This window comes from Ambystoma mexicanum, unplaced genomic scaffold (assembly GCF_040938575.1).
Source record: "Ambystoma mexicanum isolate Mex_15411 unplaced genomic scaffold, UKY_AmexF1_1 Mex_scaf20, whole genome shotgun sequence".
Classification (NCBI taxonomy): domain Eukaryota; kingdom Metazoa; phylum Chordata; class Amphibia; order Caudata; family Ambystomatidae; genus Ambystoma; species Ambystoma mexicanum.
Window position 1 is genome coordinate 504,734 of NW_027182434.1, and position 16,700 is coordinate 521,433.

The 16,700-nt window shown below is 51.5% G+C and overlaps 6 non-coding genes across 6 annotated transcripts; all 6 read right to left on the reverse strand.

Annotated features, from left to right (window-relative positions):
- Positions 1 to 2,585: 2,585 nt before the first annotated feature.
- On the reverse strand, positions 2,586 to 2,657 carry TRNAD-GUC (transfer RNA aspartic acid (anticodon GUC)). Its single transcript has one exon. It is a non-coding gene; the product is annotated as a tRNA-Asp (tRNA).
- A 1,396-nt stretch (positions 2,658 to 4,053) lies between these two features.
- On the reverse strand, positions 4,054 to 4,125 carry TRNAD-GUC (transfer RNA aspartic acid (anticodon GUC)). The gene has a single exon. It is a non-coding gene; the product is annotated as a tRNA-Asp (tRNA).
- A 2,863-nt stretch (positions 4,126 to 6,988) lies between these two features.
- Positions 6,989 to 7,060, reverse strand: TRNAD-GUC (transfer RNA aspartic acid (anticodon GUC)). Its single transcript has one exon. It is a non-coding gene; the product is annotated as a tRNA-Asp (tRNA).
- A 2,854-nt stretch (positions 7,061 to 9,914) lies between these two features.
- Positions 9,915 to 9,986, reverse strand: TRNAD-GUC (transfer RNA aspartic acid (anticodon GUC)). Its single transcript has one exon. It is a non-coding gene; the product is annotated as a tRNA-Asp (tRNA).
- Positions 9,987 to 12,832: 2,846 nt separating this feature from the next.
- On the reverse strand, positions 12,833 to 12,904 carry TRNAD-GUC (transfer RNA aspartic acid (anticodon GUC)). Its single transcript has one exon. It is a non-coding gene; the product is annotated as a tRNA-Asp (tRNA).
- A 1,394-nt stretch (positions 12,905 to 14,298) lies between these two features.
- Positions 14,299 to 14,370, reverse strand: TRNAD-GUC (transfer RNA aspartic acid (anticodon GUC)). The gene has a single exon. It is a non-coding gene; the product is annotated as a tRNA-Asp (tRNA).
- Positions 14,371 to 16,700: the final 2,330 nt, after the last annotated feature.

Below are 16,700 nucleotides of genomic sequence, written 5' to 3' on the forward strand. Positions count from 1 at the left end.
CCCTGTGGGCTTAGGACAGTCAAAGAAACCCCTGGGCTGCATGCTAAGCCCCTTTTCGGCTTCACTTTCCGAATCCTGCCCTAGCTTGCGATTAGTTTTTTTCTCACTTCTTGCCCCCATCTCCCACCTTGCCTCATGGTCTCCCCTCCTCTGCGCACCTGACAGTTTGCCTGCCCTTCCACTGCCTGTCTCCAGACTTTCCAAGGAGAAAAGGCAAAGCACTAAAGCGGGCCGGGCAACGGGTCAAGTTCCGCTTTCGGCGACTAGCAGGGAGGTAGCGTGGCCGAGCGGTCTAAGGCGCTGGATTAAGGCTCCAGTCTCTTCGGAGGCGTGGGTTCAAATCCCACCGCTGCCACTTTTCCTGGCCTTGCATTTTAAAGAAGAACGTAACGTTGACCTCTTCCTTCATTAGTGCCACCTCTGTCGCAATGAGCAAGCGGATGGTATGCCACACCCTGCAGGAAAAAGGTTTCGCTTCTGACGTCTTGCTTTTCTGGACATCCAGTCTCAAGTTTCCCATCTGGAACGGCGCTCCCTGCTGCTTTGTGAAGGCTTGCTGCAAGAGCCTTCGAAACCCAGGAGCTCTTGCGTTGAGCTGTGACGCGTCCTGGGAAGACCTCCCGTTGCAGCGGAATGAGCCCCACTTCCAGGGCGTGCTGGTAGCAAATTTCCCACAGCCCACAGGGAGCAAACGATCCCAGGTGTGATGTATCACCAGGAGAGGCTGAGATGAGAGTAAGGGTTCACGCGTGTGCCCGGACCGAGGTTAATGATGGGATTAGAGCTAGGGTTAGATGCAGGGAAAGAGTGAGAGTTATAATTAGGGATAAAGCTAACAGGTGATCATTACTCGTCATGTAACATGATACAAAGGGTCAGAAGAGGAACTGATTCAGGGTTACAATTTGGACTTCGCAGACAACAGGAGCACTAAATGGTGCTGAGGGGGACTCAATAAAGTGGACCGGCCGCCTAATGTAAGCAATTGTGCACAAATATTGTACGATGACTAGCGTTGCCGGTGCTTTTTTCTTAAAGAGTCAGTTCTTGGCACCCATTCCCTACTTGACTCAGCCTAATCTTCAAGAATATTTGTCAAGAACTAAAAAAAATCCAGAAAAGGTTTAACCTCCCCGTCGGGGAATTCCCGCGTGACAGGCGGGGATACTGACCACTATACTAACGAGGAGACGTGAGGGCATGAAATGAACAGCTGCTGATGTCTGCACAGCATCCAGCGACCACCTAGATGGCCTAGGGGGTCTCATTTTCCCCCGTCAAACGGCTTGCCCGATCTAAGGCTAATTTCTTTCTTTTTATCGGCACCAGGCTTAAAACTCAGTTTAAGGCGATAGTTCCGGGCTATGTTTGACTCCAGAGTTGAATCTGTCATCCCGCATTTCCTCAGCAAATCAAGCTACCCATCTCAAGTCTCATGAGCTGAGGACGGCAAAGTCCCTGTGGGCTTAGGACAGTCAAAGAAACCCCTGGGCTGCATGCTAAGCCCCTTTTCGGCTTCACTTTCCGAATCCTGCCCTAGCTTGCGATTAGTTTTTTTCTCACTTCTTGCCCCCATCTCCCACCTTGCCTCATGGTCTCCCCTCCTCTGCGCACCTGACAGTTTGCCTGCCCTTCCACTGCCTGTCTCCAGACTTTCCAAGGAGAAAAGGCAAAGCACTAAAGCGGGCCGGGCAACGGGTCAAGTTCCGCTTTCGGCGACTAGCAGGGAGGTAGCGTGGCCGAGCGGTCTAAGGCGCTGGATTAAGGCTCCAGTCTCTTCGGAGGCGTGGGTTCAAATCCCACCGCTGCCACTTTTCCTGGCCTTGCATTTTAAAGAAGAACGTAACGTTGACCTCTTCCTTCATTAGTGCCACCTCTGTCGCAATGAGCAAGCGGATGGTATGCCACACCCTGCAGGAAAAAGGTTTCGCTTCTGACGTCTTGCTTTTCTGGACATCCAGTCTCAAGTTTCCCATCTGGAACGGCGCTCCCTGCTGCTTTGTGAAGGCTTGCTGCAAGAGCCTTCGAAACCCAGGAGCTCTTGCGTTGAGCTGTGACGCGTCCTGGGAAGACCTCCCGTTGCAGCGGAATGAGCCCCACTTCCAGGGCGTGCTGGTAGCAAATTTCCCACAGCCCACAGGGAGCAAACGATCCCAGGTGTGATGTATCACCAGGAGAGGCTGAGATGAGAGTAAGGGTTCACGCGTGTGCCCGGACCGAGGTTAATGATGGGATTAGAGCTAGGGTTAGATGCAGGGAAAGAGTGAGAGTTATAATTAGGGATAAAGCTAACAGGTGATCATTACTCGTCATGTAACATGATACAAAGGGTCAGAAGAGGAACTGATTCAGGGTTACAATTTGGACTTCGCAGACAACAGGAGCACTAAATGGTGCTGAGGGGGACTCAATAAAGTGGACCGGCCGCCTAATGTAAGCAATTGTGCACAAATATTGTACGATGACTAGCGTTGCCGGTGCTTTTTTCTTAAAGAGTCAGTTCTTGGCACCCATTCCCTACTTGACTCAGCCTAATCGTCAAGAATATTTGTCAAGAACTAAAAAAAATCCAGAAAAGGTTTAACCTCCCCGTCGGGGAATTGAACCCCGGTCTCCCGCGTGACAGGCGGGGATACTGACCACTATACTAACGAGGAGACGTGAGGGCATGAAATGAACAGCTGCTGATGTCTGCACAGCATCCAGCGACCACCTAGATGGCCTAGGGGGTCTCATTTTCCCCCGTCAAACGGCTTGCCCGATCTAAGGCTAATTTCTTTCTTTTTATCGGCACCAGGCTTAAAACTCAGTTTAAGGCGATAGTTCCGGGCTATGTTTGACTCCAGAGTTGAATCTGTCATCCCGCATTTCCTCAGCAAATCAAGCTACCCATCTCAAGTCTCATGAGCTGAGGACGGCAAAGTCCCTGTGGGCTTAGGACAGTCAAAGAAACCCCTGGGCTGCATGCTAAGCCCCTTTTCGGCTTCACTTTCCGAATCCTGCCCTAGCTTGCGATTAGTTTTTTTCTCACTTCTTGCCCCCATCTCCCACCTTGCCTCATGGTCTCCCCTCCTCTGCGCACCTGACAGTTTGCCTGCCCTTCCACTGCCTGTCTCCAGACTTTCCAAGGAGAAAAGGCAAAGCACTAAAGCGGGCCGGGCAACGGGTCAAGTTCCGCTTTCGGCGACTAGCAGGGAGGTAGCGTGGCCGAGCGGTCTAAGGTGCTGGATTAAGGCTCCAGTCTCTTCGGAGGCGTGGGTTCAAATCCCACCGCTGCCACTTTTCCTGGCCTTGCATTTTAAAGAAGAACGTAACGTTGACCTCTTCCTTCATTAGTGCCACCTCTGTCGCAATGAGCAAGCGGATGGTATGCCACACCCTGCAGGAAAAAGGTTTCGCTTCTGACGTCTTGCTTTTCTGGACATCCAGTCTCAAGTTTCCCATCTGGAACGGCGCTCCCTGCTGCTTTGTGAAGGCTTGCTGCAAGAGCCTTCGAAACCCAGGAGCTCTTGCGTTGAGCTGTGACGCGTCCTGGGAAGACCTCCCGTTGCAGCGGAATGAGCCCCACTTCCAGGGCGTGCTGGTAGCAAATTTCCCACAGCCCACAGGGAGCAAACGATCCCAGGTGTGATGTATCACCAGGAGAGGCTGAGATGAGAGTAAGGGTTCACGCGTGTGCCCGGACCGAGGTTAATGATGGGATTAGAGCTAGGGTTAGATGCAGGGAAAGAGTGAGAGTTATAATTAGGGATAAAGCTAACAGGTGATCATTACTCGTCATGTAACATGATACAAAGGGTCAGAAGAGGAACTGATTCAGGGTTACAATTTGGACTTCGCAGACAACAGGAGCACTAAATGGTGCTGAGGGGGACTCAATAAAGTGGACCGGCCGCCTAATGTAAGCAATTGTGCACAAATATTGTACGATGACTAGCGTTGCCGGTGCTTTTTTCTTAAAGAGTCAGTTCTTGGCACCCATTCCCTACTTGACTCAGCCTAATCTTCAAGAATATTTGTCAAGAACTAAAAAAAATCCAGAAAAGGTTTAACCTCCCCGTCGGGGAATTGAACCCCGGTCTCCCGCGTGACAGGCGGGGATACTGACCACTATACTAACGAGGAGACGTGAGGGCATGAAATGAACAGCTGCTGATGTCTGCACAGCATCCAGCGACCACCTAGATGGCCTAGGGGGTCTCATTTTCCCCCGTCAAACGGCTTGCCCGATCTAAGGCTAATTTCTTTCTTTTTATCGGCACCAGGCTTAAAACTCAGTTTAAGGCGATAGTTCCGGGCTATGTTTGACTCCAGAGTTGAATCTGTCATCCCGCATTTCCTCAGCAAATCAAGCTACCCATCTCAAGTCTCATGAGCTGAGGACGGCAAAGTCCCTGTGGGCTTAGGACAGTCAAAGAAACCCCTGGGCTGCATGCTAAGCCCCTTTTCGGCTTCACTTTCCGAATCCTGCCCTAGCTTGCGATTAGTTTTTTCCTCACTTCTTGCCCCCATCTCCCACCTTGCCTCATGGTCTCCCCTCCTCTGCGCACCTGACAGTTTGCCTGCCCTTCCACTGCCTGTCTCCAGACTTTCCAAGGAGAAAAGGCAAAGCACTAAAGCGGGCCGGGCAACGGGTCAAGTTCCGCTTTCGGCGACTAGCAGGGAGGTAGCGTGGCCGAGCGGTCTAAGGCGCTGGATTAAGGCTCCAGTCTCTTCGGAGGCGTGGGTTCAAATCCCACCGCTGCCACTTTTCCTGGCCTTGCATTTTAAAGAAGAACGTAACGTTGACCTCTTCCTTCATTAGTGCCACCTCTGTCGCAATGAGCAAGCGGATGGTATGCCACACCCTGCAGGAAAAAGGTTTCGCTTCTGACGTCTTGCTTTTCTGGACATCCAGTCTCAAGTTTCCCATCTGGAACGGCGCTCCCTGCTGCTTTGTGAAGGCTTGCTGCAAGAGCCTTCGAAACCCAGGAGCTCTTGCGTTGAGCTGTGACGCGTCCTGGGAAGACCTCCCGTTGCAGCGGAATGAGCCCCACTTCCAGGGCGTGCTGGTAGCAAATTTCCCACAGCCCACAGGGAGCAAACGATCCCAGGTGTGATGTATCACCAGGAGAGGCTGAGATGAGAGTAAGGGTTCACGCGTGTGCCCGGACCGAGGTTAATGATGGGATTAGAGCTAGGGTTAGATGCAGGGAAAGAGTGAGAGTTATAATTAGGGATAAAGCTAACAGGTGATCATTACTCGTCATGTAACATGATACAAAGGGTCAGAAGAGGAACTGATTCAGGGTTACAATTTGGACTTCGCAGACAACAGGAGCACTAAATGGTGCTGAGGGGGACTCAATAAAGTGGACCGGCCGCCTAATGTAAGCAATTGTGCACAAATATTGTACGATGACTAGCGTTGCCGGTGCTTTTTTCTTAAAGAGTCAGTTCTTGGCACCCATTCCCTACTTGACTCAGCCTAATCTTCAAGAATATTTGTCAAGAACTAAAAAAAATCCAGAAAAGGTTTAACCTCCCCATCGGGGAATTGAACCCCGGTCTCCCGCGTGACAGGCGGGGATACTGACCACTATACTAACGAGGAGACGTGAGGGCATGAAATGAACAGCTGCTGATGTCTGCACAGCATCCAGCGACCACCTAGATGGCCTAGGGGGTCTCATTTTCCCCCGTCAAACGGCTTGCCCGATCTAAGGCTAATTTCTTTCTTTTTATCGGCACCAGGCTTAAAACTCAGTTTAAGGCGATAGTTCCGGGCTATGTTTGACTCCAGAGTTGAATCTGTCATCCCGCATTTCCTCAGCAAATCAAGCTACCCATCTCAAGTCTCATGAGCTGAGGACGGCAAAGTCCCTGTGGGCTTAGGACAGTCAAAGAAACCCCTGGGCTGCATGCTAAGCCCCTTTTCGGCTTCACTTTCCGAATCCTGCCCTAGCTTGCGATTAGTTTTTTTCTCACTTCTTGCCCCCATCTCCCACCTTGCCTCATGGTCTCCCCTCCTCTGCGCACCTGACAGTTTGCCTGCCCTTCCACTGCCTGTCTCCAGACTTTCCAAGGAGAAAAGGCAAAGCACTAAAGCGGGCCGGGCAACGGGTCAAGTTCCGCTTTCGGCGACTAGCAGGGAGGTAGCGTGGCCGAGCGGTCTAAGGTGCTGGATTAAGGCTCCAGTCTCTTCGGAGGCGTGGGTTCAAATCCCACCGCTGCCACTTTTCCTGGCCTTGCATTTTAAAGAAGAACGTAACGTTGACCTCTTCCTTCATTAGTGCCACCTCTGTCGCAATGAGCAAGCGGATGGTATGCCACACCCTGCAGGAAAAAGGTTTCGCTTCTGACGTCTTGCTTTTCTGGACATCCAGTCTCAAGTTTCCCATCTGGAACGGCGCTCCCTGCTGCTTTGTGAAGGCTTGCTGCAAGAGCCTTCGAAACCCAGGAGCTCTTGCGTTGAGCTGTGACGCGTCCTGGGAAGACCTCCCGTTGCAGCGGAATGAGCCCCACTTCCAGGGCGTGCTGGTAGCAAATTTCCCACAGCCCACAGGGAGCAAACGATCCCAGGTGTGATGTATCACCAGGAGAGGCTGAGATGAGAGTAAGGGTTCACGCGTGTGCCCGGACCGAGGTTAATGATGGGATTAGAGCTAGGGTTAGATGCAGGGAAAGAGTGAGAGTTATAATTAGGGATAAAGCTAACAGGTGATCATTACTCGTCATGTAACATGATACAAAGGGTCAGAAGAGGAACTGATTCAGGGTTACAATTTGGACTTCGCAGACAACAGGAGCACTAAATGGTGCTGAGGGGGACTCAATAAAGTGGACCGGCCGCCTAATGTAAGCAATTGTGCACAAATATTGTACGATGACTAGCGTTGCCGGTGCTTTTTTCTTAAAGAGTCAGTTCTTGGCACCCATTCCCTACTTGACTCAGCCTAATCTTCAAGAATATTTGTCAAGAACTAAAAAAATCCAGAAAAGGTTTAACCTCCCCGTCGGGGAATTGAACCCCGGTCTCCCGCGTGACAGGCGGGGATACTGACCACTATACTAACGAGGAGACGTGGGGCATGAAATGAACAGCTGCTGATGTCTGCACAGCATCCAGCGACCTCCTAGATGGCCTAGGGGGTCTCATTTTCCCCCGTCAAACGGCTTGCCCGATCTAAGGCTAATTTCTTTCTTTTTATCGGCACCAGGCTTAAAACTCAGTTTAAGGCGATAGTTCCGGGCTATGTTTGACTCCAGAGTTGAATCTGTCATCCCGCATTTCCTCAGCAAATCAAGCTACCCATCTCAAGTCTCATGAGCTGAGGACGGCAAAGTCCCTGTGGGCTTAGGACAGTCAAAGAAACCCCTGGGCTGCATGCTAAGCCCCTTTTCGGCTTCACTTTCCGAATCCTGCCCTAGCTTGCGATTAGTTTTTTTCTCACTTCTTGCCCCCATCTCCCACCTTGCCTCATGGTCTCCCCTCCTCTGCGCACCTGACAGTTTGCCTGCCCTTCCACTGCCTGTCTCCAGACTTTCCAAGGAGAAAAGGCAAAGCACTAAAGCGGGCCGGGCAACGGGTCAAGTTCCGCTTTCGGCGACTAGCAGGGAGGTAGCGTGGCCGAGCGGTCTAAGGCGCTGGATTAAGGCTCCAGTCTCTTCGGAGGCGTGGGTTCAAATCCCACCGCTGCCACTTTTCCTGGCCTTGCATTTTAAAGAAGAACGTAACGTTGACCTCTTCCTTCATTAGTGCCACCTCTGTCGCAATGAGCAAGCGGATGGTATGCCACACCCTGCAGGAAAAAGGTTTCGCTTCTGACGTCTTGCTTTTCTGGACATCCAGTCTCAAGTTTCCCATCTGGAACGGCGCTCCCTGCTGCTTTGTGAAGGCTTGCTGCAAGAGCCTTCGAAACCCAGGAGCTCTTGCGTTGAGCTGTGACGCGTCCTGGGAAGACCTCCCGTTGCAGCGGAATGAGCCCCACTTCCAGGGCGTGCTGGTAGCAAATTTCCCACAGCCCACAGGGAGCAAACGATCCCAGGTGTGATGTATCACCAGGAGAGGCTGAGATGAGAGTAAGGGTTCACGCGTGTGCCCGGACCGAGGTTAATGATGGGATTAGAGCTAGGGTTAGATGCAGGGAAAGAGTGAGAGTTATAATTAGGGATAAAGCTAACAGGTGATCAGTACTCGTCATGTAACATGATACAAAGGGTCAGAAGAGGAACTGATTCAGGGTTACAATTTGGACTTCGCAGACAACAGGAGCACTAAATGGTGCTGAGGGGGACTCAATAAAGTGGACCGGCCGCCTAATGTAAGCAATTGTGCACAAATATTGTACGATGACTAGCGTTGCCGGTGCTTTTTTCTTAAAGAGTCAGTTCTTGGCACCCATTCCCTACTTGACTCAGCCTAATCTTCAAGAATATTTGTCAAGAACTAAAAAAAATCCAGAAAAGGTTTAACCTCCCCGTCGGGGCCGGTCTCCCGCGTGACAGGCGGGGATACTGACCACTATACTAACGAGGAGACGTGAGGGCATGAAATGAACAGCTGCTGATGTCTGCACAGCATCCAGCGACCACCTAGATGGCCTAGGGGGTCTCATTTTCCCCCGTCAAACGGCTTGCCCGATCTAAGGCTAATTTCTTTCTTTTTATCGGCACCAGGCTTAAAACTCAGTTTAAGGCGATAGTTCCGGGCTATGTTTGACTCCAGAGTTGAATCTGTCATCCCGCATTTCCTCAGCAAATCAAGCTACCCATCTCAAGTCTCATGAGCTGAGGACGGCAAAGTCCCTGTGGGCTTAGGACAGTCAAAGAAACCCCTGGGCTGCATGCTAAGCCCCTTTTCGGCTTCACTTTCCGAATCCTGCCCTAGCTTGCGATTAGTTTTTTTCTCACTTCTTGCCCCCAACTCCCACCTTGCCTCATGGTCTCCCCTCCTCTGCGCACCTGACAGTTTGCCTGCCCTTCCACTGCCTGTCTCCAGACTTTCCAAGGAGAAAAGGCAAAGCACTAAAGCGGGCCGGGCAACGGGTCAAGTTCCGCTTTCGGCGACTAGCAGGGAGGTAGCGTGGCCGAGCGGTCTAAGGTGCTGGATTAAGGCTCCAGTCTCTTCGGAGGCGTGGGTTCAAATCCCACCGCTGCCACTTTTCCTGGCCTTGCATTTTAAAGAAGAACGTAACGTTGACCTCTTCCTTCATTAGTGCCAGCTCTGTCGCAATGAGCAAGCGGATGGTATGCCACACCCTGCAGGAAAAAGGTTTCGCTTCTGACGTCTTGCTTTTCTGGACATCCAGTCTCAAGTTTCCCATCTGGAACGGCGCTCCCTGCTGCTTTGTGAAGGCTTGCTGCAAGAGCCTTCGAAACCCAGGAGCTCTTGCGTTGAGCTGTGACGCGTCCTGGGAAGACCTCCCGTTGCAGCGGAATGAGCCCCACTTCCAGGGCGTGCTGGTAGCAAATTTCCCACAGCCCACAGGGAGCAAACGATCCCAGGTGTGATGTATCACCAGGAGAGGCTGAGATGAGAGTAAGGGTTCACGCGTGTGCCCGGACCGAGGTTAATGATGGGATTAGAGCTAGGGTTAGATGCAGGGAAAGAGTGAGAGTTATAATTAGGGATAAAGCTAACAGGTGATCATTACTCGTCATGTAACATGATACAAAGGGTCAGAAGAGGAACTGATTCAGGGTTACAATTTGGACTTCGCAGACAACAGGAGCACTAAATGGTGCTGAGGGGGACTCAATAAAGTGGACCGGCCGCCTAATGTAAGCAATTGTGCACAAATATTGTACGATGACTAGCGTTGCCGGTGCTTTTTTCTTAAAGAGTCAGTTCTTGGCACCCATTCCCTACTTGACTCAGCCTAATCTTCAAGAATATTTGTCAAGAACTAAAAAAAATCCAGAAAAGGTTTAACCTCCCCGTCGGGGAATTGAACCCCGGTCTCCCGCGTGACAGGCGGGGATACTGACCACTATACTAACGAGGAGACGTGAGGGCATGAAATGAACAGCTGCTGATGTCTGCACAGCATCCAGCGACCACCTAGATGGCCTAGGGGGTCTCATTTTCCCCCGTCAAACGGCTTGCCCGATCTAAGGCTAATTTCTTTCTTTTTATCGGCACCAGGCTTAAAACTCAGTTTAAGGCGATAGTTCCGGGCTATGTTTGACTCCAGAGTTGAATCTGTCATCCCGCATTTCCTCAGCAAATCAAGCTACCCATCTCAAGTCTCATGAGCTGAGGACGGCAAAGTCCCTGTGGGCTTAGGACAGTCAAAGAAACCCCTGGGCTGCATGCTAAGCCCCTTTTCGGCTTCACTTTCCGAATCCTGCCCTAGCTTGCGATTAGTTTTTTTCTCACTTCTTGCCCCCATCTCCCACCTTGCCTCATGGTCTCCCCTCCTCTGCGCACCTGACAGTTTGCCTGCCCTTCCACTGCCTGTCTCCAGACTTTCCAAGGAGAAAAGGCAAAGCACTAAAGCGGGCCGGGCAACGGGTCAAGTTCCGCTTTCGGCGACTAGCAGGGAGGTAGCGTGGCCGAGCGGTCTAAGGCGCTGGATTAAGGCTCCAGTCTCTTCGGAGGCGTGGGTTCAAATCCCACCGCTGCCACTTTTCCTGGCCTTGCATTTTAAAGAAGAACGTAACGTTGACCTCTTCCTTCATTAGTGCCACCTCTGTCGCAATGAGCAAGCGGATGGTATGCCACACCCTGCAGGAAAAAGGTTTCGCTTCTGACGTCTTGCTTTTCTGGACATCCAGTCTCAAGTTTCCCATCTGGAACGGCGCTCCCTGCTGCTTTGTGAAGGCTTGCTGCAAGAGCCTTCGAAACCCAGGAGCTCTTGCGTTGAGCTGTGACGCGTCCTGGGAAGACCTCCCGTTGCAGCGGAATGAGCCCCACTTCCAGGGCGTGCTGGTAGCAAATTTCCCACAGCCCACAGGGAGCAAACGATCCCAGGTGTGATGTATCACCAGGAGAGGCTGAGATGAGAGTAAGGGTTCACGCGTGTGCCCGGACCGAGGTTAATGATGGGATTAGAGCTAGGGTTAGATGCAGGGAAAGAGTGAGAGTTATAATTAGGGATAAAGCTAACAGGTGATCATTACTCGTCATGTAACATGATACAAAGGGTCAGAAGAGGAACTGATTCAGGGTTACAATTTGGACTTCGCAGACAACAGGAGCACTAAATGGTGCTGAGGGGGACTCAATAAAGTGGACCGGCCGCCTAATGTAAGCAATTGTGCACAAATATTGTACGATGACTAGCGTTGCCGGTGCTTTTTTCTTAAAGAGTCAGTTCTTGGCACCCATTCCCTACTTGACTCAGCCTAATCTTCAAGAATATTTGTCAAGAACTAAAAAAAATCCAGAAAAGGTTTAACCTCCCCGGTCTCCCGCGTGACAGGCGGGGATACTGACCACTATACTAACGAGGAGACGTGAGGGCATGAAATGAACAGCTGCTGATGTCTGCACAGCATCCAGCGACCACCTAGATGGCCTAGGGGGTCTCATTTTCCCCCGTCAAACGGCTTGCCCGATCTAAGGCTAATTTCTTTCTTTTTATCGGCACCAGGCTTAAAACTCAGTTTAAGGCGATAGTTCCGGGCTATGTTTGACTCCAGAGTTGAATCTGTCATCCCGCATTTCCTCAGCAAATCAAGCTACCCATCTCAAGTCTCATGAGCTGAGGACGGCAAAGTCCCTGTGGGCTTAGGACAGTCAAAGAAACCCCTGGGCTGCATGCTAAGCCCCTTTTCGGCTTCACTTTCCGAATCCTGCCCTAGCTTGCGATTAGTTTTTTTCTCACTTCTTGCCCCCAACTCCCACCTTGCCTCATGGTCTCCCCTCCTCTGCGCACCTGACAGTTTGCCTGCCCTTCCACTGCCTGTCTCCAGACTTTCCAAGGAGAAAAGGCAAAGCACTAAAGCGGGCCGGGCAACGGGTCAAGTTCCGCTTTCGGCGACTAGCAGGGAGGTAGCGTGGCCGAGCGGTCTAAGGTGCTGGGTTAAGGCTCCAGTCTCTTCGGAGGCGTGGGTTCAAATCCCACCGCTGCCACTTTTCCTGGCCTTGCATTTTAAAGAAGAACGTAACGTTGACCTCTTCCTTCATTAGTGCCAGCTCTGTCGCAATGAGCAAGCGGATGGTATGCCACACCCTGCAGGAAAAAGGTTTCGCTTCTGACGTCTTGCTTTTCTGGACATCCAGTCTCAAGTTTCCCATCTGGAACGGCGCTCCCTGCTGCTTTGTGAAGGCTTGCTGCAAGAGCCTTCGAAACCCAGGAGCTCTTGCGTTGAGCTGTGACGCGTCCTGGGAAGACCTCCCGTTGCAGCGGAATGAGCCCCACTTCCAGGGCGTGCTGGTAGCAAATTTCCCACAGCCCACAGGGAGCAAACGATCCCAGGTGTGTTGTATCACCAGGAGAGGCTGAGATGAGAGTAAGGGTTCACGCGTGTGCCCGGACCGAGGTTAATGATGGGATTAGAGCTAGGGTTAGATGCAGGGAAAGAGTGAGAGTTATAATTAGGGATAAAGCTAACAGGTGATCATTACTCGTCATGTAACATGATACAAAGGGTCAGAAGAGGAACTGATTCAGGGTTACAATTTGGACTTCGCAGACAACAGGAGCACTAAATGGTGCTGAGGGGGACTCAATAAAGTGGACCGGCCGCCTAATGTAAGCAATTGTGCACAAATATTGTACGATGACTAGCGTTGCCGGTGCTTTTTTCTTAAAGAGTCAGTTCTTGGCACCCATTCCCTACTTGACTCAGCCTAATCTTCAAGAATATTTGTCAAGAACTAAAAAAAATCCAGAAAAGGTTTAACCTCCCCGTCGGGGAATTGAACCCCGGTCTCCCGCGTGACAGGCGGGGATACTGACCACTATACTAACGAGGAGACGTGAGGGCATGAAATGAACAGCTGCTGATGTCTGCACAGCATCCAGCGACCACCTAGATGGCCTAGGGGGTCTCATTTTCCCCCGTCAAACGGCTTGCCCGATCTAAGGCTAATTTCTTTCTTTTTATCGGCACCAGGCTTAAAACTCAGTTTAAGGCGATAGTTCCGGGCTATGTTTGACTCCAGAGTTGAATCTGTCATCCCGCATTTCCTCAGCAAATCAAGCTACCCATCTCAAGTCTCATGAGCTGAGGACGGCAAAGTCCCTGTGGGCTTAGGACAGTCAAAGAAACCCCTGGGCTGCATGCTAAGCCCCTTTTCGGCTTCACTTTCCGAATCCTGCCCTAGCTTGCGATTAGTTTTTTTCTCACTTCTTGCCCCCATCTCCCACCTTGCCTCATGGTCTCCCCTCCTCTGCGCACCTGACAGTTTGCCTGCCCTTCCACTGCCTGTCTCCAGACTTTCCAAGGAGAAAAGGCAAAGCACTAAAGCGGGCCGGGCAACGGGTCAAGTTCCGCTTTCGGCGACTAGCAGGGAGGTAGCGTGGCCGAGCGGTCTAAGGCGCTGGATTAAGGCTCCAGTCTCTTCGGAGGCGTGGGTTCAAATCCCACCGCTGCCACTTTTCCTGGCCTTGCATTTTAAAGAAGAACGTAACGTTGACCTCTTCCTTCATTAGTGCCACCTCTGTCGCAATGAGCAAGCGGATGGTATGCCACACCCTGCAGGAAAAAGGTTTCGCTTCTGACGTCTTGCTTTTCTGGACATCCAGTCTCAAGTTTCCCATCTGGAACGGCGCTCCCTGCTGCTTTGTGAAGGCTTGCTGCAAGAGCCTTCGAAACCCAGGAGCTCTTGCGTTGAGCTGTGACGCGTCCTGGGAAGACCTCCCGTTGCAGCGGAATGAGCCCCACTTCCAGGGCGTGCTGGTAGCAAATTTCCCACAGCCCACAGGGAGCAAACGATCCCAGGTGTGATGTATCACCAGGAGAGGCTGAGATGAGAGTAAGGGTTCACGCGTGTGCCCGGACCGAGGTTAATGATGGGATTAGAGCTAGGGTTAGATGCAGGGAAAGAGTGAGAGTTATAATTAGGGATAAAGCTAACAGGTGATCATTACTCGTCATGTAACATGATACAAAGGGTCAGAAGAGGAACTGATTCAGGGTTACAATTTGGACTTCGCAGACAACAGGAGCACTAAATGGTGCTGAGGGGGACTCAATAAAGTGGACCGGCCGCCTAATGTAAGCAATTGTGCACAAATATTGTACGATGACTAGCGTTGCCGGTGCTTTTTTCTTAAAGAGTCAGTTCTTGGCACCCATTCCCTACTTGACAGCCTAATCTTCAAGAATATTTGTCAAGAACTAAAAAAAATCCAGAAAAGGTTTAACCTCCCCGTCGGGGAATTGAACCCCGGTCTCCCGCGTGACAGGCGGGGATACTGACCACTATACTAACGAGGAGACGTGAGGGCATGAAATGAACAGCTGCTGATGTCTGCACAGCATCCAGCGACCACCTAGATGGCCTAGGGGGTCTCATTTTCCCCCGTCAAACGGCTTGCCCGATCTAAGGCTAATTTCTTTCTTTTTATCGGCACCAGGCTTAAAACTCAGTTTAAGGCGATAGTTCCGGGCTATGTTTGACTCCAGAGTTGAATCTGTCATCCCGCATTTCCTCAGCAAATCAAGCTACCCATCTCAAGTCTCATGAGCTGAGGACGGCAAAGTCCCTGTGGGCTTAGGACAGTCAAAGAAACCCCTGGGCTGCATGCTAAGCCCCTTTTCGGCTTCACTTTCCGAATCCTGCCCTAGCTTGCGATTAGTTTTTTTCTCACTTCTTGCCCCCATCTCCCACCTTGCCTCATGGTCTCCCCTCCTCTGCGCACCTGACAGTTTGCCTGCCCTTCCACTGCCTGTCTCCAGACTTTCCAAGGAGAAAAGGCAAAGCACTAAAGCGGGCCGGGCAACGGGTCAAGTTCCGCTTTCGGCGACTAGCAGGGAGGTAGCGTGGCCGAGCGGTCTAAGGCGCTGGATTAAGGCTCCAGTCTCTTCGGAGGCGTGGGTTCAAATCCCACCGCTGCCACTTTTCCTGGCCTTGCATTTTAAAGAAGAACGTAACGTTGACCTCTTCCTTCATTAGTGCCACCTCTGTCGCAATGAGCAAGCGGATGGTATGCCACACCCTGCAGGAAAAAGGTTTCGCTTCTGACGTCTTGCTTTTCTGGACATCCAGTCTCAAGTTTCCCATCTGGAACGGCGCTCCCTGCTGCTTTGTGAAGACTTGCTGCAAGAGCCTTCGAAACCCAGGAGCTCTTGCGTTGAGCTGTGACGCGTCCTGGGAAGACCTCCCGTTGCAGCGGAATGAGCCCCACTTCCAGGGCGTGCTGGTAGCAAATTTCCCACAGCCCACAGGGAGCAAACGATCCCAGGTGTGATGTATCACCAGGAGAGGCTGAGATGAGAGTAAGGGTTCACGCGTGTGCCCGGACCGAGGTTAATGATGGGATTAGAGCTAGGGTTAGATGCAGGGAAAGAGTGAGAGTTATAATTAGGGATAAAGCTAACAGGTGATCAGTACTCGTCATGTAACATGATACAAAGGGTCAGAAGAGGAACTGATTCAGGGTTACAATTTGGACTTCGCAGACAACAGGAGCACTAAATGGTGCTGAGGGGGACTCAATAAAGTGGACCGGCCGCCTAATGTAAGCAATTGTGCACAAATATTGTACGATGACTAGCGTTGCCGGTGCTTTTTTCTTAAAGAGTCAGTTCTTGGCACCCATTCCCTACTTGACTCAGCCTAATCTTCAAGAATATTTGTCAAGAACTAAAAAAAATCCAGAAAAGGTTTAACCTCCCCGTCGGGGCCGGTCTCCCGCGTGACAGGCGGGGATACTGACCACTATACTAACGAGGAGACGTGAGGGCATGAAATGAACAGCTGCTGATGTCTGCACAGCATCCAGCGACCACCTAGATGGCCTAGGGGGTCTCATTTTCCCCCGTCAAACGGCTTGCCCGATCTAAGGCTAATTTCTTTCTTTTTATCGGCACCAGGCTTAAAACTCAGTTTAAGGCGATAGTTCCGGGCTATGTTTGACTCCAGAGTTGAATCTGTCATCCCGCATTTCCTCAGCAAATCAAGCTACCCATCTCAAGTCTCATGAGCTGAGGACGGCAAAGTCCCTGTGGGCTTAGGACAGTCAAAGAAACCCCTGGGCTGCATGCTAAGCCCCTTTTCGGCTTCACTTTCCGAATCCTGCCCTAGCTTGCGATTAGTTTTTTTCTCACTTCTTGCCCCCAACTCCCACCTTGCCTCATGGTCTCCCCTCCTCTGCGCACCTGACAGTTTGCCTGCCCTTCCACTGCCTGTCTCCAGACTTTCCAAGGAGAAAAGGCAAAGCACTAAAGCGGGCCGGGCAACGGGTCAAGTTCCGCTTTCGGCGACTAGCAGGGAGGTAGCGTGGCCGAGCGGTCTAAGGTGCTGGATTAAGGCTCCAGTCTCTTCGGAGGCGTGGGTTCAAATCCCACCGCTGCCACTTTTCCTGGCCTTGCATTTTAAAGAAGAACGTAACGTTGACCTCTTCCTTCATTAGTGCCAGCTCTGTCGCAATGAGCAAGCGGATGGTATGCCACACCCTGCAGGAAAAAGGTTTCGCTTCTGACGTCTTGCTTTTCTGGACATCCAGTCTCAAGTTTCCCATCTGGAACGGCGCTCCCTGCTGCTTTGTGAAGGCTTGCTGCAAGAGCCTTCGAAACCCAGGAGCTCTTGCGTTGAGCTGTGACGC